The sequence below is a fragment of the Alligator sinensis genome, unplaced genomic scaffold (genome assembly GCF_000455745.1).
Source record: "Alligator sinensis unplaced genomic scaffold, ASM45574v1 scaffold22_1, whole genome shotgun sequence".
Taxonomy (NCBI): domain Eukaryota; kingdom Metazoa; phylum Chordata; order Crocodylia; family Alligatoridae; genus Alligator; species Alligator sinensis.
In genome coordinates, this window is record NW_005843258.1 from 72,640 (window position 1) to 98,449 (window position 25,810).

General features: G+C 45.2%; 1 long non-coding RNA gene across 2 annotated transcripts in view; it reads right to left on the reverse strand.

The window, feature by feature from the left end:
• LOC102373781 overlaps positions 1-4,443 on the reverse strand; it is a 12,473-nt gene extending 8,030 nt beyond the window's left edge. For both annotated transcript variants that reach the window (XR_001359146.2, XR_001359145.2), the window contains exon 1: positions 4,386-4,443. This is a non-coding gene — a long non-coding RNA (uncharacterized LOC102373781). The remainder of the gene's footprint in view (positions 1-4,385) is intronic.
• Positions 4,444-25,810: the final 21,367 nt, after the last annotated feature.

Consider the following 25,810-nt stretch of genomic DNA (forward strand, 5'->3'; position numbering starts at 1 on the left):
CGGGGAAGCTCCATGAGAAAATTATCCAGGAGCACATCTGCAAGGGGCTAGCAGGGGAGATTATGCTTAGGGGAAATCAAGATGGGTTCATTAGAGGCAGGTCCTGTCAGACCAACCTGGTGGCCTTCTATGACCAGGTCACAAAATCCTTGGATGCAGGTGTCGTGGTAGACATAATCTTTCTGAACTTTAGGAAGGCCTTCGACACCGTCTCTCACCCCATCCTCATTAAAAAATTAGGCTGCTATGGTGTTGATGTCTACACAGTCAGATGGGTCACACATTGGCTGGACGGCCACACCCAGAGAGTGGTGGTGGACGGGTCATTTTTGACCTGGAGGGATGTGGGTAGTGGGGTTCCTCAGGGCTTGGTCCTTGGGCCTGCACTGCCGATGAGGATATTGAACAACTTGGACGAGGGGATGAAAAGCACCTTGTTCAAGTTTGCAGATGACACTAAGATGTGGGCAGAAGTGAGCATGCTAGAAGAGAGGGACAGGCTACAACTAGATCTGGACAGGTTACAGAGGTGGGTGGATGAGAATAGGATGGGTTTCAATACGGACAAGTGCAAGTTGTTGCACCTGGGGAGGAAGAGCCAGCAGCATACCTACAGGCTGAGGAACTCCCTTCTTGCCAGCACAGAGGTAGAAAAGGATCTTGGAGTCGCTATCGATTCCAAGATGAACATGGGCCGCCAATGTGGGGTCGCAGTCAGGAAGGCTAACCGCACCTTGTCATGCATCCACAGATGCATCATGAGCAGCTCTAAAGAAGTGATCCTCCCCCTCTATGCGACACTGGTCAGGCCGCAGTTGGAGTACTGCATCCAGTTCTGGGTACTGCACTTCAGGAGGGATGTGGCCAGCATTGAGAGGGTCCAGACAAGGGCCACTCGCATGATCAGGGGGCAGCAGGGTAGGCCCTATGAGGAGAGGCAATGGGACCTGAACCTGTTCAGCCTCCACAAAAGAAGGCTGAGAGGGGATCTGGTGATCACCTATAAACTTGGCAAGGGGGACCAACAAGCAATGGGAGAGTCCCTGTTCCCCCGAGCACTACTGGGAATAACAAGGAACAACGGCCATAAGTTCACTGAGGGTAGATTCAGGCTAGACAGGAGACACTACTTCACAGTCAGGGCAGCTAGGAGCTGGAACCAACTTCCAAGGGATGTGGTGCTCACCCCTACCCTAGCGGTCTTCAAAAGGAGGCTGGACAATCACCTAGCTGAGGTCATGTTACCCCAGCGTCTTTTCCTGCCCAAGGCAGGGGGTCAGACTTGATGATCTGCTTAGGTCCTTTCTGACCCTACCAACTATGAAACATTTTCATGTTTATCTTGCTGGGATCCTGTTGCCCCTGCTGACTTCCTGCCCCTTGTTACATCTCAGGTCCGTGTTCTTGGGGAACCCTGGCACAGGACACAGCCTGCCTGACTCACAAAGAATCCCCCACCTCTACCTAAACAGAACTGATGAAGATGCAGTGGGCGACATACCTAAAGACCCCCAGATAAGGGAGCAACTGCCTTAGGTCTTATTTGCATCTGAGATGGAATCAGATGACCATTCATTTACATGGGAGATGGAGAACAGAAAGCCCAAAGCAAGTACTGCAGTGAATTCTGGGATCAGATAAGCAGGGGAGCACTGCATGATGGGGAATCTATGCTCCAAATGCCAATCAACCCACATTTACACACACCCAACTCAGCATTTATCAGAACAATTCTAATCTGGATTTACAAAGGACTCCTTCCCCTCCTCCCCCACACACACCTCTAAGCAGAAGTAAAAGTTTAATAGGCATCTTGGGCCATACGTTCCCCGGTCCCACTATGGGAGACCTATTTAAAACTTGATTAAAACTCGGTTGCTGGGTTAGGGAATGCTGAGGCAAAGAGACTGAGTCAGAGGGGGTATGGGCAACATTTGTACAATGGTAAAGGGTTCATCACAGCGTTTAGCCCGTTGGAGCCCTGACCACAAGTGTTGTCATACTTTTCCCAGGATGACTGGTGGAAGTCCTCCCCGCAAAAGGTTATGAACACTCCAGTAATTGCCCTAAGTCTATTAAAAGACTATAGTAAGATCTGGAAAAGTCATGCTAAGCTGAGGCTTGTTCACAACAGGTAAAAATGCAAAACCCTGATGCTGCAAGCTATCTATTGTTTCTGAAGAAACCATGAGATATCCCATCAGTATATCTACTATCCATAGGAATTTCAAGCTGGCTCCTAAGTGTCTGGTTACTCCTTAACCTTATGTTTTTTCCTTGTTATTAATCAGTTTCTTGAGATGTTCCAAACCAGATAACCCCTTGTCAAGAGAAAAGACAATTATTTACACTATTAAGAATGCTTTGAAGAAGCTGAACTGAGGGTATAAAAATCTGTAAAAAACAAAACAAAACAACCCCCCCCAAAAACAACAACAACAAAAAAGCAGCAAAGTGTGTGTGTGTGTGCACTTCAAGAGGAGAAATCTCTCTGACACCATCCTCTGTTGTTCTAGAGAAGCTGGAAGAAACAGATCGTCTCCCTTCAAGGATTGTGCTAAGAACTTTACCTGTCAGCATTGGAACTCGAGTGCCTTGGACTGGTGAGACCCCAGCTCTCATACACTCTCTCTCTCTCTCTCTAGGCATAAATCTCTGAACCTGAACTGTATTAGTTAAGCTTGAGCTAAGTTTCCCCAAATACTTAGTGAAACCAGGCTAGTACTGTAATTATTTGTGTTTGTTTTCCTTTGCATGTCTATCACTACTAGTACCATTATATATTTCATATACTTAGCAATAAATAACTTTTATAGTCAAACTGGTAGTAGCTGGGTATATTTTTCCTTCTCTACTTCTCTTTCCCCACTTGCTCTGCAGCAACACTTTTTTTACCTAAGCTAAAGATCCCTGTGAAGCCCAGAAATACTGTGGGGTCTGCTCATCAAGAGGCTAAAGATCGGGACGTACTGAGTTTGAAACACATAAGGGGGGGGGAAATCAGCTTGTACAGGCTGATTGATCCAATTTGGCTCAGACATGCCCTAATGAACTGAATGCTAGCCTATGAGGGTGTCAGGTGGACACCCAGCCAGATTCAGAGGTATTCTGTGTGCCTGCGTACTTGTGTCTGACTGCAGTTTATTGTTACCCTAATGAACTGATTCATGGCATATGAGGGTATCAGCCTCTCTATGCGGATCAACCTGGCCAGGTCAGGTGTGTCACATTAATCCGTATGTGTTTGTGTGTATGACTGATTTGGTGACTGGAGGAACCCAGCCCCACTGAAACTGAGTCCTGCAAGATAGCTCCATTGGGGGTGAGGACTTGCAGAAGGGAGATATACAGCTCTGTATAGAAACACAAGTAACACAAGCAGCACATTGATAGAATTACCAAGACCCTAGAAACGTATCCCTAATAAGTGAGTACACCCCAAAGCGATGGGCAAATTTGGTAACACCCTGGGGCAGGGGCTGGACTCAAAGATCTTCCGAGGTCCTTTCCAGCCCTAATGTCCATGAAATCTATGAAACCATACCAAAAGAGTCCTGAGACCAGGGACTAGAACCCCTCATACCCTTCTCCCTGCTGACAGCCTGTAACAGGGGGCATTCTCAGGGCTGATTATACCTTTGGCCCATCCACCTGTTCTGGGCCAACCACCCGCCTTCCCCTCTGCCAATCATTTTCTTAATTGATTAATGATCTTAATTAGGCAGGAAGCTGCCCATTTCTTGCCCTGATGACAGGGGGTGTTATCTGTGGCTCTGTACCTCCCTACACTGCAGCCCATGCCTTGCAGACGGCATTCATAGTTCTTACAATCACCAGCCCCACACTGCTTCCCAGAGTTCTCCAGTCAGAACCTCTCTAAGATCCCTCCATTCCAGCAGCCTACCCCACCTTCATTCAAGCTATCTAGCTCCCTGAAACTATTTTCCCCTCTCAGGTGTAGTCCCCCCAGGACCTTTGGCCACACAGGCCCTGGCCTCACCTCCAAGGCCAGCCAGAAACCTCAGGCCCTCCTAGCTCTGGGCATCCCTCGCAGTGGGCCCCTGGCCCTTTTGACCAGCCTGGTCCTGGCCCCAGCATTGACCAGTCAAGGGTACTCTCTCTGTCAGGTCTCTGAGTCTCTAGCCCCACTCTATCTCCTGGGGTCTGCCCTCTGGACCCCACTAGTGGGTGACCCACCCAGCTGGGGAGCTGGGGCTAAGGCACCTCAACCCACCTTTCACCAGGGTGGTAACTAGCCTGGCATTTCTTGGGGGCTCCTGCACAACTGGGAGCCCCCCGCAGGCCACCCACTCCCAGCAGGTGCAGTTTTAAGTTATGCCCAGGACCAGGAGCCTCCTAACCATCCCCTACAGCTCCTCCCTTACCTCCAGAATGTTCCAAGAAACCTCACAGCTAGGCAATGTTGCTACCTGGGCTACCAGCAGGGAACTGATCTATTTAGATAGGCAGCCAGGGATCTAAAATGGCTGCCACAATCAAGCACCTGCTGGGTGCTTGGCTCTGATCTTAAAGTGGCAGGCACAAACAGTGCCCTGCCACATAGCCCTGACTACTAGCCTTCAGAGTCATGTTCCTTTTTGCTTTCCCTCTGGTTTCATGCATCTTTCATTCTTCTCTGCTCTCATGGTTGCAGAGGTTGGATAAATAGTGAGAGACATAGATTAGAAACACTTTTGGCTGAGTTCTCCCACTGTGGGCAAGTAAACTTACCAGTTATATAAAAGGTAGGCACTACCTCCACTTCTCCACATTTCAGTAAAAAGAGAGCCTGTTACTATTCTTGGAAGGCATGGATACCAGTGCTCCTCCTCAGCAGAGAGGTTTGAACTATGGACTGAAGGGAGGGAGGTGCCTTCCTGCTGCCATGAATCAGGTGACATAGATCCAGAGATGTGGGACTTCAGAAACACCCTGTTGTAAGTACTTCCTGTTGCCTAGGTCTGGGCAGCTCCCTACTCATTGTGCTACTCATTTTTTGAATGATCAGTCTGAGTTACCTGCTCTCTCATACACTGCATAGGGAGCTTGGATGGCATACTTAGGGATCCAAATTTCAATCTGGGAAGAAGGTACCTGAGTTTTTGGCATTTTATTGTTTACTGGCTCTCATCCTAGATCTTTGTACCTATTACTTGTCCATACCTAACAGCCATCTTTTTTTATTCTATTGTAAATTGCATACCCTCACTTAATTATGTTTACAGTAACCTAGCTTTGAAAAGTGCTAACAGCACTGATCAAAATGAAAGGCACTTTATAAATTGCTGTAACTAGTTTTAGCATAATTTGTAAGCTATTCAGAGACCACCACCTTTGCAACTACTCCTTAATTTATGTTTGTGCAATCACTAATTGGTGTCTCCCTAGGGATTTTTCAAAAGCAGCTGGGTGACCATATGGATAGAGATACTTGTTTATAAATCCAATTATCTATACACATACAGATCTACCTGGGGAAGATAAACCTTGACTTGATTTTGGTAAGGAAAATGGGCAAGGTCTTGTATCTGACCAAGGGACCAAACAAAAATCAAGCACTGTACAGAGCCGCTTAAAAAATATGTAATAGTATATACATGCGTAAACTTTCATTTTGGTAGCTGCAGAGACCTGCAGGGGGCTTACAGAGAGCAGCTCACCTGCTAAGCCCAGTTCACATGAATACTTCTATTTTAGAAGCCATGCAAACTAAACCCAGTTATGGATGGAGACAATACTAAATAATTAGACCCACTGTGGGTAAAGGAAATACACCTGTTAGATGTGAGGCAGATATCATAATTTCAATTAAGAAAAAAAATCCTCTCTCCTCTTACATGAAGGAACTTCCTCCTTATGTTAAGGGCTACAAGCTGCAATTCTGGACAGCGTTTCTACCTTTTGGTCCATTGGGTCCTTGACATCTTACAAATAATGTAATACTAAAGGGCACAGGCAGAAGCGCAGCTCCTTGCTGTAACCAAGAATGCTTTGCAGGAAGCATTCTGAGTTACAACCATCCCCTGGACCAAACAGAAGTTCACTGTCTTTTCCAGTGGGGAGGGGGATCTAGCTGTTGGCTGGGGGCCTACAGCTAATTTCCCCTAACAATGACCCTTCCTCCCTGCCAGCCCAGTCAGTTTTCAGAATGGGAGGGGGGAAAGAAAGAAGAGGGAGCTTGTTTTCAGGGTTCCTCAGCTGACACTGGAGGGTGGGATGGTTGAATTGGAGCCCCCCCCCCCCCACATTAGGGGGCTCCAATACACCTGTTACACCCTCCAGTGGGGGCTGAAAAAACCTCAGACCCAATTTTCTCCTCTCCCTTTCCTCCCTCCAATTCTGAAAACAGTGATGGCACAGATACAAGTCACAGAAGATGCTTTGTCTTGAAACTTCTTCATTTGAACACTCATAACAGTTTAGATTTTCACCCAATTCTCCATTTGTGAAGCTGTCTACAGCTGTGCACTTACAGTCATGGCTATAGACTGGACTGCTTTCTGTGGCCAGATCAGGAGAAAGTTGTTACTTCTGTCTGCACTCAAAGAGTAGCATACACACATATTTAAGCCAACTTATAAGATGACTTAACTAATTTGACTTAACTAAATCAATTTAAGTTAAGCCACATTGGAGCGTAAACATGTGCAGCACCTTGGCATGGTGGCAGTCATCTTCTGAGCCCTCCCCTACAGTAGCCACCAGCTGGGGTCACTGCAGGCTGTGGCCAGGGATGCCAGACCACCCCAGACCTGACTCTGTCAATCAAGGAAGCCCAACCCCTCCTCCCCCAGCCTCTTAAAAAGCAGATCTCAGACCAGCTGCAGCCAGCTGCTGAAGTCAAAAGTCTGCTGTCAGCCTGAACCTCTCTGTTAATGCAGCACCTTTGTTGCCTGCTACACAGAGATATCTCTGCTCTGCAGAACCCTCTGTGTGGCCTCTCTGACACCCCTTCTTGCCTGCCCAGCACTCTGGGAGCACTCGGTAGCTCCCCCAGACCCAATCCTCAGGCTGCCTCCGTCATGCTGCAGGCCTTTCTGGAATGCTATGCTGAGCTCTGCAGGTGCCTGAATGACCTGTGTTGCCTCCAGGACTGACAGAAGGGCCACATGCACAGCAAGCCCAAGAGTTGCTTCCAATGCCAGTTCCAGGGCTTATTCCAGAGCCTGGAGCTGGGGGACAACAGCTAAAGCCCTCTCTGGGACCTACTTCTTGTGACCGGAGCTGATGAAGAGTATGATGCCCAGCATCTGTGCCAGGAGTATGAGGCCCTGATGAAGCTCATCGAAGGGGGCATGCTATAGTATAGCTGGCCCTCATTACTATGCACCATCACCTCTGTGCCCACTCAGCCAGCACAGAGTGGTGGCACCACATCATCCTCAGCACCTGGGACAGCCAGCTGTGGAGGGAGATCTTCCACCTGTCCCAAGCCACCTTCCAACATGTGGTCGAGCAGAAGACATCCCACATACTGTGCCACAACATCATCGTGCAGCATGCCCACACCCTCGAGCAGCACATGGGAATCACCCTCATCAGGCTAGCCACCCCCAAGATTCTGTGCTCTGTTGCCCACCACTTTGTGGTATGGAAGGCCACCACTGGGGAGGTGACTAGGAACGTCTTCAGGGCCATTTGGGAGGTCCTTTGCCACCAGGTCACCTGCCTAGACAACCCCATCCCCACAGTTGAGGTTGGCTTCTGTGCCCTGGGCTTCTCCAGTGTGTGGGTGGCCTTGATGGGACCCACATCACTGTGGTGTGCCCCCCTGAGAGAGGCTAGGAGTACCAACAGGAAGGAGGTCTACTCCATTGTCCTGCAGGTTGTTGTGGACCACCAGGGCAGAACAACTTGCAGCAAAGGGCACAGACATGACCCTAATTGGATGCATTTTTGTTCTTTCTGCAGCCCTCCCCTGCAGCCCCACTGTTCCCACAATTATGGGGGAAAACTCTTTATTCCCACCCTTTCTCCCTCCAAGCACAACACATTACCCTCCCAGATAAAGAACCAATTTTTTAATTAAAAAGAACTTATGTAATCGAAGGAACTATGTAAAATGGGGGGAAAGACTTTTTACAAGCTTCATCCTCATGCTCAGGGGTGGATGGTCTGGTCAGATGGTTGCTTCTCCCCGGTGATATGGAGAAGGACCCCTCCCCTCCCCAACACTCCTGGCCAGTTCCCCATCATTTGCTGGCCCCTGCTCCTCCTGCTCTGGTGTACAAAGTTGCCCCAAGGAGGTGCCCATAGTGAAGACACTCTCCACTGCAGCATCAGGGCTGAAGATGTTGCAGAGCCGCTCGTGATAAAGGGTCTTTTTCTCACAAGGGCTCCAGAACTATAGGCACTATCACAGAGGCAGGCATACACACTCCAAAGGGCCTTCATCTTAGTCAGGACCTATTGTCAGGTCCAGTCATACCCCTGGACCCACATGTCCCCACCCCGTGATAGCCTTATAAAGATTAGGCCTGTGCAAGCAGGCAGCTATTCGATTCATCTTCAGATCCAGCTGTTTCAGATGCCAGGGACCCAATCCAGAGCTCCAAACCGGGTTCCCGTTTCAATCCGGCCAAAGCGGCTCTGAAACTTTGGAGTCACCTCGGAGATCCGGCCATAGGGTATAATGGGGAATCAATCAAATATCTATAACTTTGTTGTTTCTTGTCTGATTTGGATGAAAATTGCAGAGCTGGTAACCACTGATGTGAGCATGAACCTTGCTATGCTTCAAGAGGATCAGTGCAGGGGTTTGGGGGGAACTGAATCCCAAATTCTTGAAAGCAAAACTCATGTCACATCTATGTGTTACACCACAGGGAGGTAAAAAATGCAGGGGTGGTGGCTCCTGGTGATGCCACAAAGCCTGCCAAGTTTTAAGAAGATCGGTGCAGGGGTTTGGGGGGAACTGCACCTCAAGCTGCTGACAGGCAAAACTCATGACATAGATGACCCTGTGTGTGTTAAGGAGCAGTGGGCTGAAAACTGCAGGGATGGTGGCCCCTGGTGAGGCCACGAAGCCTGCCAGTTGTTGTGGAGATAGGTGCAGGGGTTTGGGGGGAACTGCATCTCAAGGTGTGGACAAGCAAAATTTGTGACATGGGTGACACTGTGTGTGTTAAGGTGCAGCAGCATGAAAGCTGCAGGGATGGTAGCCCCTGCTGCAGCCACAATGCCTCCAGCTATTGAGCAGATAGGTGCAGGGGGGTTCTGGGGCCCTGCACCCCTAGCTGCTGACAGGCAAAACTCGTGACATGGGTGCTTGTGCAACTCACTGTTTCTGTCTTGGGGCAGTTGATTGTCTGTATTGATTCTTTCCTTTCCTTAGTGCGGGGTTTTGTAGGTGTTAATTGTTGCTAATTAACTGGCTACATTAGGTAGCAACTGTGTATTGAGCTGGTCCCTGAGTGAATCATGATTGATTGGTAACTGGTAACACAGTAGCTTAGCAGTCAGGCCTGCAGTAGTTACCCCCAAGACAGAGACAGTCAGTCTCACAAACGCCCATAATACGAGTTTTGTCTGTCAGCAGCTAGAGGTGCAGGGCCCCAGAACAAAGAAGCCCTGTATTGATCTCCTCCACAGCTGGCAGGCTTTGTGGCCGCAGCAGGGGCCACCTCCCCTACAGTTTTCACCCTGCTATGCCTTACTACACACAGTGTCACTTGTGGCAGAATGCCACCTTTGTCTCTCCCCAAAGTCTCTGCTCTGTGACAGTTTGATAAGGATGGGCCCAGCAGAGAGAGACATCCTTACCCTATCTCTTTAGGTAACCTGAGCTGGATACATTCCTGAGGGAGGGGGGAAACCTGCTCTCTCTCTGCCTACGTGACTAGTATCACATACCTGGGTGAGGGGCTTCCTTCCTGGTGAGCTAGAGTCTGCCCAGCAACTAGTGATGTATTTCAAATTGGTTGGCTGACAGCCAACAGGTGCTGGCCTCCATCGGACCAGGTAAATTAGGTCACAAGGGCTATATATGTTAAGGACTGCCCAGGAGGAGTGGGGAAGCAGCCATGAGGGATACTCAGGAACAAAGAAGAGCTGTACCATCTGAAACTTGCTCTCTCTCTCAAAACTCATGATCAAGGAACTGCCTGCCTCCAGAGGGATTCTCCAACTGCCTCTGGATGATACTTGTGAGTAAGCTAACTGAGATCTAACTAGATATATAGCTTGCAGTAACTCAGATGCGAGATCAAAGGCTACCCTAGCCACAGGACTTTGCTCTATGGGATTTCTCTGATATTGCTCTACCCTGTACCCTATTCTAACCCTACCCTCTGTAACCAATAAAGTTCTCCTTTGTGACTGGTGTAGGAGACTTATTGAGGGGTGGGTTTAATTATGCCTAGGAGGCTCCTTGGGTCTGTGGACTAAGGGAGACTATCTTTTTGGCCCCCGACTTGGGGAAGTGCCCCAAGTTCTTGTATTGGGTCGAGTACCCATAGGACTATTAGGCCTGTGTTTCCTTGAGGACACAGGACCCAGACAGTCCCTTCTTGGGGTGGTGGCAGCACATGTTACCCCTGGACTCTATGGTGGGGCTCGAAAGAGGGTCTGCCAGGGCTTAGGCACCCCTGGAGGGACACGTGGAGTCCGGAAGATGGATGGGCATAGTGAGGTGGGAGGCTCAATGTAGGAGCTCCCCCTACTGGCCCGCCACACATGGTGGCAGGGTGGGATCCGAATACCCTGCTGTATTAGAGGCGTAATTTGGGAAAAGGAATAGAGTCACTGAAAACCCTTGAGCAAACAATTTCTAATTTGGCATTGGGTCAACTGAACAGTGTAGATAGCTAGGATGGCTGACAAGTATGATCACATGACAGTGGCCGACTTGAAAGAGCTGGCGAAAGAGAGAGGCCTTCATGTCAAGAAAGGGCTAAAAAAGAAAGAGCTGATTAAACTCCTGTGCGACAATGATTCAGCCACAGAGCCACCTTCATGCATGCCAACTCCTGAGTCCTCCCCAGAATTCCCCTCCCCCCACCCCTTTAAAAGCTTGGACATCTTAGCTTTATAGAGCTATGGGTACAAGCGTGTATCGTTTGGAAGGGTTGCCTTTCACACCTAAAGAGAGATTACACAACACATAATATGGGTCATAACAATAATACACATAGAACATGAAAGCACATTAAGGAACTCCCACACCGGAGCTCAATCAGGTGGGCCTGAGTCCGTCTGACCCACTACCCAGAGTCTTTTCGTGACAGGGCATCCGCTATCACATTCTGACTTCCCTTGATGTGTTCAACATTGAAGTTGAACTTCTGAAGCTGCCAGGCCCATCGTTGAAGCTTGGTGTTGATGTTTTGCATTGTCTGCAATCATTGCAGTGATGCATCCACAGATGCATCATGAGCAAGTCCAAGGAGGTGATCCTCCCCCTCTATGCGACACTGGTCAGGCCGCAGTTGGAGTACTGCATCCAGTTCTGGACACCGCACTTCAGGAGGGATGTGGACAACATGGAGAGATTCCAGAGGAGGGCCACTCACATGATCGGGGGCAGTAGGGCAGGCCCTACGAGGAGAGGCTAAGAGACCTGAACCTGTTCAGGCGCCCCAGCAGAAGGCTGAGCGGGGATCTAGTGGCCTGTTACAAATTAGTCAGAGGGGACCAGCAGGCATTGGGGGAGTCCCTGTTCCCCCGAACACTACCAGGAGTGACTAGAAATAACGGTCACAAGCCGGCAGAGGGTAGATTCAGACTAGACATCAGGAGGCGCTAATTTGCTGTCAGGGTGGCTAGGAGCTGGAACCAACTTCCAAGCGAAGTGGTGCTGGCTCCTACCCTGGGGGTCTTTAAGAGGAGGTTAGACGAACACCTTGCTGGGTGACCCCAGTACTTTCTTCTGCCATGGCAGGGGGTCAGACTTGATGATCTGCTCAGGTCCCTTCCGACCCGACCAACTATGAAACTATGAATTGAGTAAAAGGGAGAGAGTCATAAAATGATGAAACAAAACAAAATAAAACCTTTTATATATTCCTTCACTTATTTCCTTTCTATTGATAAAATGCTAAATGTTTGTACTAAATACCTCTAGTCACATTACATTTAAAACTAAATTTATTTCTCTTAAAAGGTGCTTGTTTAACATTCCTGAAGTCCACAGCTTATCCAGAGACCAGGAAAACCCAGGCAGAGACAAAGCAGAGTGTTTATGCTGCTTTGCAAATATGCCTCTACTTTGAACCTGAAGAAATGACCTTTAAGGTGTGAGACATAAATCCTTCCCCATGCTAAGTCAGTCTCTGTCTTGTTTGCTGACACTTACCATACAGGAAGACAATTATGGGCAATCATTGTGATGGGTTTTTGTAGATGGGCTCTCAAATTGTGATCATCCTACTCATTTCTCACATGGACGATGTTAGAACACTTGACTAGATGTGAAAGGCTCAGTATCTTATCACTTGCCTTTAATGTTATCCAGTTTCTCAAAACACAAATATGATCAATACCGCAGACCCATTTACTGCATGAACTGAAGTATTTAACAGATGATGTATAAACTTCTAGGTAAAATTAGCATAAAAAGTTTGTCTTGTTCCTTTAATATTTCACACCTTAAAGAGCATTCCTACCCCATAACCTCTCCTTTCACTGAGTGCTGAGAAATTTGAAAAATCTGTATATACCACCTCCTTCTCATGTCAGCTACACCACATGTCATCCCCTCTGAATGACTCATGTTCTATATTAGATCTTCCAACTTTTGTAAATAATAAAGAGGAAAAATTCCAAGTCTAGTTGTGGAAGGACTATTTCAGCACCCTGAAAAATGTACATTAATAGTTCTTAAGAAGAGTTCTTGAATATTAGTGTTAATTCAAGATATAAATGAATTACAACTTTTATAGTCTTATTGTTGAAAACTGACTATGACTGGTGAAATATTGTACTATGTGGTTCTTGTTCTGAGGATCTTACAATATAAAGCTCCATACCTGTAAACATTTATGTACACATTGAATTCATTGCACTGGGAGTACACCCACTAAAGTTAATGCACCTCTCACAGTGCATAGAATTAAGCACATTTGTCCTTGCAGAAGGTCTCATTCAGACACAAGTAGTCTGACTGGCAAGAACAGGATCTTTAACCATGGTGATTCATCGACTGCAAGGGTTAAATTAATCACCAATTTGGGATCAAAACCAAACTTGTATACAAAACAAACATTGTCAAAGGCGGTTCCAAAGAAGATGGAGCTAGATTGGTCTCAGTGGTGGCAGATGACAGAACAAGGATCAATGGTCTCAAGTTGCAGAAAGGGAAGTTTAGGTTAGATATTAGGAAAAACTCTCTCACTAGGAGGGTAGTGAAGCACTGGGATGGGTTACCTAGAGAGGTGGTGAAGTCTCCATTCTTGGAGGTTTTTAAGACCTGGCTCATCAAAGCCCTGGCTGGAATGCTGTAGTTAGGGATAGTCCTGCTTTGAGCAGGGGATTGGACGAGATGACCTCCTGCGGTCCTCTCCAACTCTAATTTTCTATGATTCAATTTGATTTTTTTTCTTTGAGAAGACTGAATATGAGGCTTAATGGTAGATTATCTGTTAAGGACCATATCCAACACTGTCAGGTTCCTGAAATTACAAGGTGGGCATTAGTGGTATAACTTGGGTGGGGTGACCAGGATAGCCACCCCAGGTGCTGACTTGGTAGAAAAAGGGCAGAAAAAAACAGCTGCTGCCACAGCTGCACAATTGTGTCAGTGGCAGTGGTGACAACTAGAAGTCCCCATTGCTCCTGTTTGTAGCAGCAGCCCTGGGTGCTTGGCCATGTTCTTATACCATTGTTGGCCATTAGTCAAATCAAGTCATTCCCAAGGCTACTGCAACCGTTGGAGCACCTTGGATGCTGTGCATCACTGGTGATTCTTCAAACAAGTAACCTGGTGGTGTCCATCTCCTCTCCAGGTGTGGATGGCCGCTGGCTCACAGGGAGCTCATCTGCCCTTTGACAGGTCTTGGTTTTAGTCCTGCTGGGTGTCCATGCACCCTCCTCACCTAGGCTAGCCCAGGTAGAGGCACCAGATTAGTCACTGGCAATGCAACCATGGAACAAGCTGTACTGGTTTATATGGTACCAGATAGCAGACCAAGAGAGGCCTGGCCTGACAGGAAGTGGCCATTAGAAGACCCCCGTATTTCCCATTGAGGTCATCAAGCTTACAGTGGTGTCACTGAAAGTGGAATTTGGCTTACACATGTCCACAATAAATTAGAACTTTTGGATTTTCTTACCTGTATTGCACCGTGGAAAAATGTGAAGACGTTGTAGACAATATTTATGAGAAGCAACTAAGACTCAATTTATGAACTTCTTTTTGTATTCTGATTTACTAGGAGAGGAGTTTGTTTAATCTCTAGGACAGAGTAATGAGAGAGAGGTGTTGATCACATAGGAACCTCTGGGTCAGCATGAACTCTCAAGAACTGTCGCCATGTTGAATGCTGCTACCTTGGAGATGCAACCGAAGACCAAGGACCAGACATTAAGTTTTAGTAACTAGCAACAAAAGAGAGCAAAACTTGTCAAAACGGCATGAAAAGAGCTCATTACAATGAACTGAAGTGTCAGGTCTGTGGTAAGAACTCTGCTGGTTAGCACACGGAAAGGAGTGGTGCCTGCGCCTGCCTGTAAGCTTCACCTTTCCAATCTAAAAAACAGCCTCTGGAACACAAAATTCAGGTTGGCTGATTAAAATTTTTTTGTCTTGAAAAGTGTCACTTCATTCATCTGCTGGTTGAATAGCTCCCAGAAAACAGTTTCTAACTGCAGTTTCAAGATCTTCTGGACATTCAAAAAGAATTCACAGTGAGGAGCAATGATGCTGAACCAGGGTCCAATTTCCCTTTGAGCAGAAAAGCTGTGGGACTCCTTGATGAAAAAAAATGGGGACTTAAGGTCTTAAATTTAAAGGGATAAGCTACCCAGGAAACTATAAGAACATCAGCAGCCATTTTGCCCTGTGGGGGGTCTGGGCCATGTATTTTAGGTTGAAGTGACCTGGGAAACCTGTTATAGTTTGCTGCTTTTGTATAAGAAGCAGTCAAAATGATCTCGGAATCCCTCCAATGCATGACAAGGTGAGGAAAGCCATCACACAGATAAAGAATGACAAAGTGTTTGGAGCTTATGGAATCCCCATTGAAATCTTCAAAGAGAGGGAAGAGGATCTCACATCACAGCTCCTCATTTAAAGGATATGGAATGATGAGGAAATACCAGATGACCTTGTGGATGCTGTGATCATGACAATCTTCAAGAAAGGAGATAAATCCAATTCTAGAAGTTACAGAAGGATCACCTTGCTGTCCACCACAGGAAAGATCATTACGAGAATCCTCCTGATCCATCTCCTTCCACTTGCTGAAGAGCTCCTCTGGAATCTCAGTGTGGGTTTAGGGCATCAAGAGGCACAACTGACATGATCTTCACTGCTCACCAGCAGCAAGAAAAATGTTGGGAACAACAAACTCTCTACATGGCATCCTTTGACCTCACTAAAGCCTTTGACTCTGTCAACCGAGAAGCACCGTGGAGGATCCTTCTAAGATATGGATGCCCACTGAAATTTGTCACCATTCTTCACTGGCTACCTTAACAGTATGCAAATGGTGGCTCTCATTAACAGATCTATCACAGAGCCCTTTGAGGTTAAGATAGGAGTTAAGCAGGGATGCGTCATCTCTCCAACACTCTTCTTGATATTCCTGACCATTGATATATATACATCAGAGCAGGGGGCTGGACCCGATGATCTCACAAGGTCCCTTTTAGCCCTAAACTACTGTGAATCTGACCACCAATAACCTTCCAGTTGGAGTGGAGCTAAATTACCAAACGGATGGTAAACTGTTTAATCTCAGTTGATTCCAAACCAAAACCAAGACCATCCCCACCTCAATAATCAAGCTCCAGTACATTGATAAGGCTATAGCGTGTGCTGTCTTGGAAGCAGACCTTGGGGTGATTGTTACCATTTTTACTGAGGCTTACAAGAAAATGGAACTTTCGCTTAATATTCAGATGACTCAGGTCCTCCATCAACAAGAAGCTCTTAATAAGCAGTCCCCAGCTCTGGTAATTCCGATTCACAGTCAGACTCTGGAGAACGTTGAGTATTTCTCCTGCTTTGGAAGCCATCTATTGCAGAAGGCTGACATCAACAAAGAAATCCAACATCACCTCAAATGTGCAAGTGCAGCCTTTGGACACCTGAGGAAACAGGTGTTTGAAGATTGTAACATTAGATCTGAAAAAAAGCTCATGCTTTATCAAGCAGTTGCGATCCCCACCTGACTCTATGGAGCTGAGACATGGACAACATACAGGGGGCACCTTAAGTCACTGGAGAAGTACCATCAGTGTTGCCTGTGGAAGATACTTCAAATCCAGTGGGTAGACAGAAACACCAACATTAGCTACCTCTCACAAGCAACGACCACAGGCAACAAGGTGATACTCATTCAACACCAACTTTGCTGGACCTGCAACATCATCTAGATGTCCGACTCCATGTTACTGAAGCAATTTTTATTCTCCCAGCTGTCAAAGCATATGCTTAAAAGGAGGGCAGAGAAAACACTTCAAGGACGTCCTCAAGGCCAACTTGAAAACATGGAACATCAATATCAACTCATGGGAGACTATCACCCAGGACTGCCCCAAATGGAGGGAGAGTCTGTTGCAAGGATCTTAGTATGTTGAAACATTATGCCAACAATAGAAGATGGAAAACCAGGAATGGCAGAAACTGTGTGTTGTGGGCCAAACTAAGAACCCAGAGCCACCCACCGCATGTGGAAACATATACCTGAGTTGCAACAGAGTCTGTCAATCCTGGGTAGGCCTTATCATCCACCTTCAGATCCACAGATAAGACAATCATGGAAGACAATCATTCTCAACTGTGAGGGATTGCCGATGATAAGCCTTTGAAAGATGAGATCTTACAACTGTTTGGGTTTTCAGAGAATAATGAGCTTAAGGGGAAAGCTACATTCAACCAATGAACAGACAAACAAACAAAAAGTTTAACAAAATGTCCCCTCCTCACAGTCCTACAGGCCATCGCAAAACGGGGCTTATAATATTAAAGAAAAAACTTTCATAAATGATTGACATAAAGCTATTCAGCCCAGTTCTGTCTTCTGCAACCCCCCCCCCCAAAAAAAAAAAAAAAGAGAGAAAGAGAGAGGAAAAAACAGGAGGAGCCCAAGTCCAAAACTATGATTTAAAACACTTGCATTGGCAGCCACCTAAGCCTGGAAGCTCGGAAAGCATTCTAGTCACCTTCATATTCAGTCTGAAAGTTCTTTAGGTGTGGACGATGTCTAGCTGCAGCTCATGCCCAGAAATGCCCCAATCTGGGCATAAAGATGCCTAGCTTCCACCTATGTACCACAATGTTCCAGAAAATAGCAGAATGGCCCAAGTCTCCTGTTGGACTCAATTCACTAGGCACACGCTGAGTCCAAATAACACACACATAAAACAATCATAACTGCCACTGCAATTAAGTCCTTGCCTTCAAACATGTCTGTTGTCATTGTATCTCCTACTATAAAATAACCTTGTGGTTAAAATGCTTATACTGGGAATGGGAGACCTAACCTCAGACCTCTTCAGCTTTAAGGGATTCAAGCTCAGCCATTGAATAATAATAATAATAAAAAACTCCAGAAATAATCCGGCCTGTGAAATGGAGGGAATAATACTTATGGCTTATGTAAGGTACTCCCACAACTCCAGAACACAGATGTTGTGTATGTATCTCCCTCATCAACTTAAAGTAAGGTATTATCATCATCAATTTAAAAGCCTAGATTTACAAAAAAAAAAAAACCCTCTGGAATATAGGTATAGTAGTAGCTGAGTCCATAAATGTACACACTGTAATCAGATATTAAATGTGTGTCTCGCTTATGTTTTCTTTTGTGGTCAGCCGTATTAGTCAGGGGCTATATGATAGGCAGTCTTTTGGTTTTATTGAGTTGATATCTTTTATTAGGGGGTCATAATTGACCACAAGATTAATATGAGCCTTCAATGTGATGCTGTGGCTAGTAAAGGGAGCAAAATGCTGGCTTGCATCCATAGATGCTTCTCAAGCAAATCCTAGGACGTCATTCTCCCATTGTACTTGGCCTTGGTAAGGCCGCAGCTGGACTACTGCATCCAGTTTTGGGCTCCACAATTCAAAAAGGATGTGGAGAAGCTTGAGCAGGTGCAGAGGAGAGCCACGCGCATGATCAGAGGTCAGGGAAACAGACCTTACGATGACAGGCTGAGAGCCCTGGGACTCTTCATCCTGGAAAAGTGCAGGCTCAGAGGGGATCTGATGGTCACCTATAAGTTTATAAGGGGTGTCCACCAGGATCTGGGGGAACATTTGTTCACTAGAGCGCCGCAAGGGACAACAAGGTCTAACAGTTATAAACTTCTGCAAGACCGTTTCAGGCTGGACATAAGGAAGAATTTCTTTACTGTCTGAGCCCCCAAGGTTCGGAATAGCCTGCCATCGGAGGTGGTTCAAGCACCTACTCTGAACGCCTTCAAGAGAAATTTGGATGTTTATCTTGCTGGGATCCTATGACCCCTGCTGACTTTCTGCCCCTGGGCAGGGGGAGGGACTCAATGATCTTCCGAGGCCCCTTCCAGCCCTAATATCTATGAAATCTATGAAATTAGACCAACTTGGAAGTGGGTTGATGTCTTGTTTTTATGGTACCCAATGTATTTCAGTCATTGTTCTTTCAGATTATGAATCATTTTTGTTAATATCTAACTCATATATTGTGATAATGCATAAATATCTCAGCCAGGGTCAGACAGACTAGGTATAAAAAAAATCCATAAGAATTTATCTGAGTAGAAGTTAGCAATTTAGAGCTACTGCTATTTATGAATGTGCATTTTCCACCTACCTAAGCTTTATCAGGTGGGAATAGTAAACAAATATTCATAGTTGCTTTGTTTTGTTGGCAACAGCTTCATGATCCTGTAGTAATACAAGTTAGCTACATCACCTTAACTTTGACCCTAAATGAAGCGGATTAAATTTGGAGCCATTTTGCTGCAATTGTATTATTACAGGATCATACCGATGTAAAGGCTGCATTCTCACAACTTGTGTCAGTATCTTTTGATGTCAGTATAATTTTTCCATCTATCTATGCCCCCACCCCAATCCACAGTTTGAAGAAAAAGATCTTGTTCATCAAATATTAGCTCAGTTTAACTACAGATTTATTTTTTTTCCAATAATTTTATCTTAGAAATATTTCTGCCAAAATTCCTTTTTCTTTCCATTATACAGGATCAAATCATATGCAACTGATCTACCTTTCAGAATATTTGGATGAACCCTAAGAGGTTTTGGGCATCTGCAATTCACTTAGATTTCAGTGGAAGTTACAGAAAACAAACATTTGTATCTCTATCTCTATCTACTATAATAGCTATGCTTTTAACATCTTTTCTGATAGGTTTCCAATCATGATCTTGACCGTACAACATTGAAATTAGTGGGAATTGTGCCCCTTGTCACAACTGCAGTACATCTGTACATCAAGTCAGCCGGCCCTGACAATCTTCACCGCAGGGTACTCAAGGAGCTGGCGAGCATCATAGCCCAGCCTCTAGCACAAATCTTTGAAAACTCTTGGCGCTCTGGTGTAGTGCCCGAAGACTGGAAGAAGGCCAATGTGGTGCCTATCTTCAAGAAAGGGAGGAAAGTGGATCCGGCTAACTATAGGCCCATCAGCCTGACTTCTATCCCGGGGAAGATCTTAGAAAAGTTTATTAAAGACACCATCCTTAATGGACTGGCCGACGTCAACATCTTAAGGGATAGCCAGCACGGGTTTGTTGCGGGTAGGTCTTGCTTGACAAATCTCATTTCCTTCTACGACCAGGTGACCTATCACCTGGACAAGGGAGAAGAGATTGATGTCATATATCTTGACTTCAAAAAAGCCTTCGATCCGGTGTCCCACGATCACCTCTTGGAGAAACTGGCCAATTGTTGCCTTGGGTCCTCCATGATCCACTGGCTGGAAAATTGGCTCCGGGGTCAGACCCAGAGGGTAGTAATTGATGGAAGTCACTCGTCGTGGTGTCCTGTGACCAGTGGGGTCCCCCAAGGCTCTGTCCTTGGACCCATACTGTTCAACATCTTCATTAATGATGTGGACACTGGAGTCGGAAGCGGACTGGCCAAGTTCGCCGATGACGCCAAACTTGGGGGCAAAGCATCCACACCAGAAGACAGGCAGGTTATCCAGGCTGACCTGGACAGGCTCAGCAAGGGGGCGGACGAGAATCTGATGGTGTTCAACGCCAATAAATGCAAGGTTCTCCACCTTGGGAAAAAAAACCCGCAGCATCCTTATAGGCTCGGCAGTGCTATGTTGGCTAGCACTATGGAAGAAAGAGACTTGGGGGTCATCATTGACCAAAAGATGAACATGAGCCTGCAATGCGATGCGGCGGCTAGTAAAGCGACCAAAACGCTGGCTTGCATCCATAGATGCTTCTCAAGTAAAGTGACCAAAACGCTGGCTTGCATCCATAGATGCTTCTCAAGCAAATCCCGGGACGTCATTCTCCCCCTGTACTCGGCCTTAGTGAGGCTGCAGCTGGAGTACTGTGTCCAGTTTTGGGCTCCACAATTCAAAAAGGATGTGGAGAAGCTTGAGAGAGTCCAGAGAAGAGCCACGCGCATGATCAGAGGTCAGGGAAGCAGACCCTACGATGACAGGCTGAGAGCCCTGGGGCTCTTTAGCCTGAAAAAGTGCAGGCTCAGGGGTGATCTGATGGCCACCTACAAGTTTACCAGGGGTGACCACCAGTATCTGGGGGAACGTTTGTTCACCAGAGCGCCCCAAGGGATGACGACTAGGTCGAATGGTCATAAACTACTACAAGACCGTTTCAGGCTGGACATAAGGAAGAATTTCTTTACTGTCCGAGCCCCCAAGGTCTGGAACAGCCTGCCACCGGAGGTGGTTCAAGCGCCTTCATTGAACACCTTCAAGATGAAACTGGATGCTTATCTTGCTGGGATCCTATGACCCCAGCTGACTTCCTGCCCTTGGGCAGGGGGCTGGACTCGATGATCTTCCGAGGTCCCTTCCAGCCGTAATGTCTATGAAATCTATGAAATCTGGGCCAAACCCAAGGTAATAGTTATTTTTTAACAGGACAGTGAATATTCTGTCATCCAATTTAAAAAAAACATAGTTTCTCACATACAACCTGTCCCTGAACATAACAAGTGACCTGTTTTTGAAATGGTAGCATGAAGAGAAAGAGATTTTACCTTGGGTAAGTAGTTAAGTAGCAGCAGCTAGGGAGCTAAGCCTGTTTCTGAGTCTGTTGCCAGCCCTGCACACCAGATGGGGCTTTTGAACCAAGCCTGGGTGCCAGTCTGATATGGCGTGAGTCTGGGTCCATGGCCCAGGCCTTTGTGCTGGCCTGATCCAGCACACTGAGCTGTTTCATCTGCTGGGGGGGATGGGGACCTCCAGAAATTTAGCAGTGGAGAATGGTAGCAAAGTTACCATAGCTCCCAGAGTCATGACAATTAACAGTCACCACTCCCCTGTCACCAAATCTCTGAACCCAGGGGGATCCTTATTTCTTGCATATAATGTGCACCCCATTTTCAAAGCTGCACTAATTAAAGCACCTCCCCCCATGTGTATAAATGCCTTAAGGTGCCATCCTGCCTGCATTTTGCCTGACTTCAGCACAGGTAACTATTCATTTTATAAATATTAGTTACTGAAGCACAGGAACCTCCTTGTGAAAAAAATAAGTAGCATTATACTAGCTTCATAGCAGAGGACAATGAGACACTGAGTTATACACAGATAAGCAACTACATCCACAGTTCTGAAGGTTCAGTCCTGTTTCTTGTCCAAATTCTCATTATGAGTCAGAGACAGATTTGGGAGTAGACCTTGTTAGACTTCTGCTCTAATTATAGGACAACATGTTTGCTAATAATTCAGTAAATACTTCTAGAAAGAATCAATTACTATATTTATGTATTTACAGAAAGACAACTTGTGTAAATATGAAGCTGTGCTTTCATTTACTGTACATGTTTTGATCAGGCATCAATAAATATTAAAATGTGCTATTAATATTGATTTTTTAAAGTAGATATACAGCGTAAGCTATTAATTGAATTGTGTTTTTGGACTTTATTTATCTGTGCAGTCTGTTATCTTATATGGGGTTCTGGGAGAGATTCATGTGCATGAGATCTACCACTTTGGATTGCAACGCTGGCAAGCATTAAAAGAAGAAAACATGAATACAATCTTTGAAAAAAACCTGCAAAATGTAATATGTCTGCACCTGTCCTCTTGATAAATCTAATCTTTAAGACATCTCACCATGAGGTGACAATTAAGTTGCACCACTGTCCAGCTCATGGCAAGTTCAAAGCTCTCTATTTATTGTACTTTTTGAAGTACTTTGATCTTGAGAGATCTTCATCACTTATGAATGAACCAGTCATTAATGGTCTCTTATGCATCTCCAGAGAGCTATCAGAGTTCTCGTTAATCACCGAACCTAAACAACTAAAGGAATTCTCCTGTTCCAAAGCCATATATTTTCAGCTCTGGTTTTTTATCTGTTTCTACAGACCTGGTGTCTTAAACAGTCAGAAAGGAGCAAGAATGAATGAATACGAGGCACAAGTCATTCAAAGACTGCTTCAGTTACTGCCTATGACACCTATAAAAAAAAGATGCATTGAACTTCATATTTCTGATTATCTGTCAGGCATTTGCACATCAAAACCAGCCTGTAAAACTTTTCCAGGAAAGATTAGGAGAAAGTAGATTTATTGCAAAGGCCTTTCTGTTCAAAACCTATATGCTTGTTTTTTATAAATATTCCAGCAATCCATTCCTTTGTTCATTCTAAATAAATCCATTTAGGCCAGAGGGGAAGCTTGTAACCATATGAGTTCCCAAAGGTTTTGATGTAAAACAAATATCTTTGGGCAATTAATGAATCTTATTGAGAAGAAAAGCTGATTATATTCCCTTGCCTCTTCCTTTACAACTTTCTGGAGAAGAATCTGATACTGGGTTGTCTTCTCTCTCGAAACACCTACCCATCTCATCTGTTCTTCTTGATCTACAATGGCATGTAGAAGCCCCTTATGTATTGGAATAATGAGATTGTTCTGCTGTTTTCAGTCCTACCAGTTTCCTTTATTTTAGCTAGCATAATGTAGGTTGCTTTGTACCAGTCTCCTGACCCAATTTCCTTCCCTTTTCCTAACTTGAAAGATTTTATGAAGGGTGGTAACTATACAATCACCATCCTCTTTTATGAGCATAGACAACATAACTCCCCCTTTCCTCCCCCCTCACTTTTATTACACTTACAGTCTTTGCCAGCCAAGATACTTTTATGACTGAAAATGATTGCCTCACTCTTGATAAAGTCTGGACTATCCCTTGGTGCTTCACATAACTTGTCACAATATTCTTAATAGCAGTTCTTCATGTATTCCTGAGTGAGTGGCGCTTGCTATCTACTCCCTTGATGATGTTTTAAAAAGGGAGTGAGTATTTCTGACATTGGTAAAGAAAAAATAGAACAAAAACAAACCAAAAAAACCTTTCTTTGTAACCTCACCTGCACAGTGCTGTGTGCTTATTCTTCCAAGCTTCTGCTTTTGGTTTCTTTGCTTGCCTTAACTCACTGACTTTCACCTTTGGAGACAATAAAAAATACGCCATTTTTCTGTACAGTAAACTGAATAATTTAAAATAGCACATTCTCTTCTTGCTACGATACTTCTGAATGAACTTACTGTGTATATTACAATAAGATATATTTCCCCAACACATTTTAATGCAATCAGAAACTGGTCACATATACCTTAAAGAAACTCAGGCTAAGGGAAGACTTAGTGGGCAACTTAGGTTGCTACAAAGTGTCAGCATTTCGTTCAGCTCTGCTTCACTGGATCCTTTACATTTCTCATGCTCAGCACAGTACATTCTTTCTTATTGTGTTGAAATGGGTGACCTAAAGGGAATACAAGTCCACACTACAGTGTAGATTTGGGTTTTCCTTCAGAGATCTTAATGGAGAAAGAAGTTACTGAAGATATTGTTAGAGCTCATATCGCTGAATCATCAAACTATTTTGCAGTGGTAATTGAGACAGCATATAAATACTGCATAGGGATCTCTTTGGGCTCTATTCTTAACAGCAATTCTTAACTGCATAGAACTGTTATGTTTCATTAAAGAGTTTTTTTCTTGTACAGGTTAATCTCTCAAAATAAAAGTGGAAAATACAGCAACAAAATAAGGCCATATTTTTACTACTCAATAAACCTTTCTTTACTTGTCTTCAAATAAATGATTCCCAGAGGTATCCCTCTCCAGGCTTCTGAAGAAGGGAAGAAAAATTAATTTAAAAATACCATGGCTAGCTCAAATACATGAATAGCTTGCATTAGCTATGAACAAACAATAAATCAAATGATGTCCTGTTTTATACTTTGTGTGACCTCATCGATTTGAGCAGAGTGCAAATCAAATCAGATTTTGACGCAGTATAACTTCAGAAATACAAACACTTTCTACTGCCTTTTTTTTCATTTGTCTCTCATCCACTTAATCTATAGTCAAAAGGGACTGAGTAACTAACTCAAAGTAGCAAATGGGGGAGGCAAGTAGGATGGAGAAAAAGAACACATCTGAAGCAAGAGGGAAGGGAGGTGGGATGTGTTAAAAAAACAGCCAGACCCATCACTTCTTGATGCCAGAACAGCACACGAAATTGTTTGTTTGCATGTCCATCCTGTTACCATATCTTTTTTTCATCTTGTTTTTCATCTATGAATTTTTAAGATCCATGTTTACGGCTTCCTATATTCTGTTTTGTGCGTTACTGAAATATATTCAACACTGATACCATATACACCTTTCAAACATATGCACATGCTTATACATAGTCAAAGAAATGCAAACCACAGCAAATCAGATTCCACTAAGGTATGAACCTGATCAGTTTTTAGACAGGAGGTCTAATAGAAAACCCCAAACTATGGCAGTACATTTGCTCACAAGTTCAAATTCTGCAAGCTGTTCCATCCTGGCAGAGCCCTACGCTCAGCATTGTTGACTTCACTGGGGCTCTACGAAGGCACAAGGCACCCACAGAGAACAGCTTCCTGGATCAGGGCCTGAGACACCACCAAAACCATGCTTTAATATTAATCTATGGCAGAGGCTGACAACCTTTCACTAACACAACTCTGTGCTCCTTGGATGGGAGGTGACAGATGACAGAGGCAGTGGGCTAGCTAAAATCTCTTCATGGACTAGAGCTGGCCTGTAGGCCATAGGGTGCTCTAAGAGTTGCTCTAATTAAAACACCGCAGTGTCTCATGTATCAGCCTCCCTGTGCTTCAAAATGGTGGTGGGGGCGCTTGAACTAAAGCTCATTTGACAAGCTTCAGTTCAAACACTCCTGCTGCCATTTTTAAGTGCAGGGACACTGATATATGAGATGCGGGAGGCTGCTGGAGCATGGTAATTACCCCACTCCAGCTGACTCAATTAATCGAGTCTAATCCGATGCACTGTAATTACAGCACATTGGAGCAGCCTCTACACTCAAGTACAGGCACCCAGAGAGTAACAGTGGGGTGCTTCTTGGAAGTGCATCAGCTGCAGTATCCTGCTCTAATTCCAATCCCAGTAATTATATCTAATTATATTTTACCTAACTA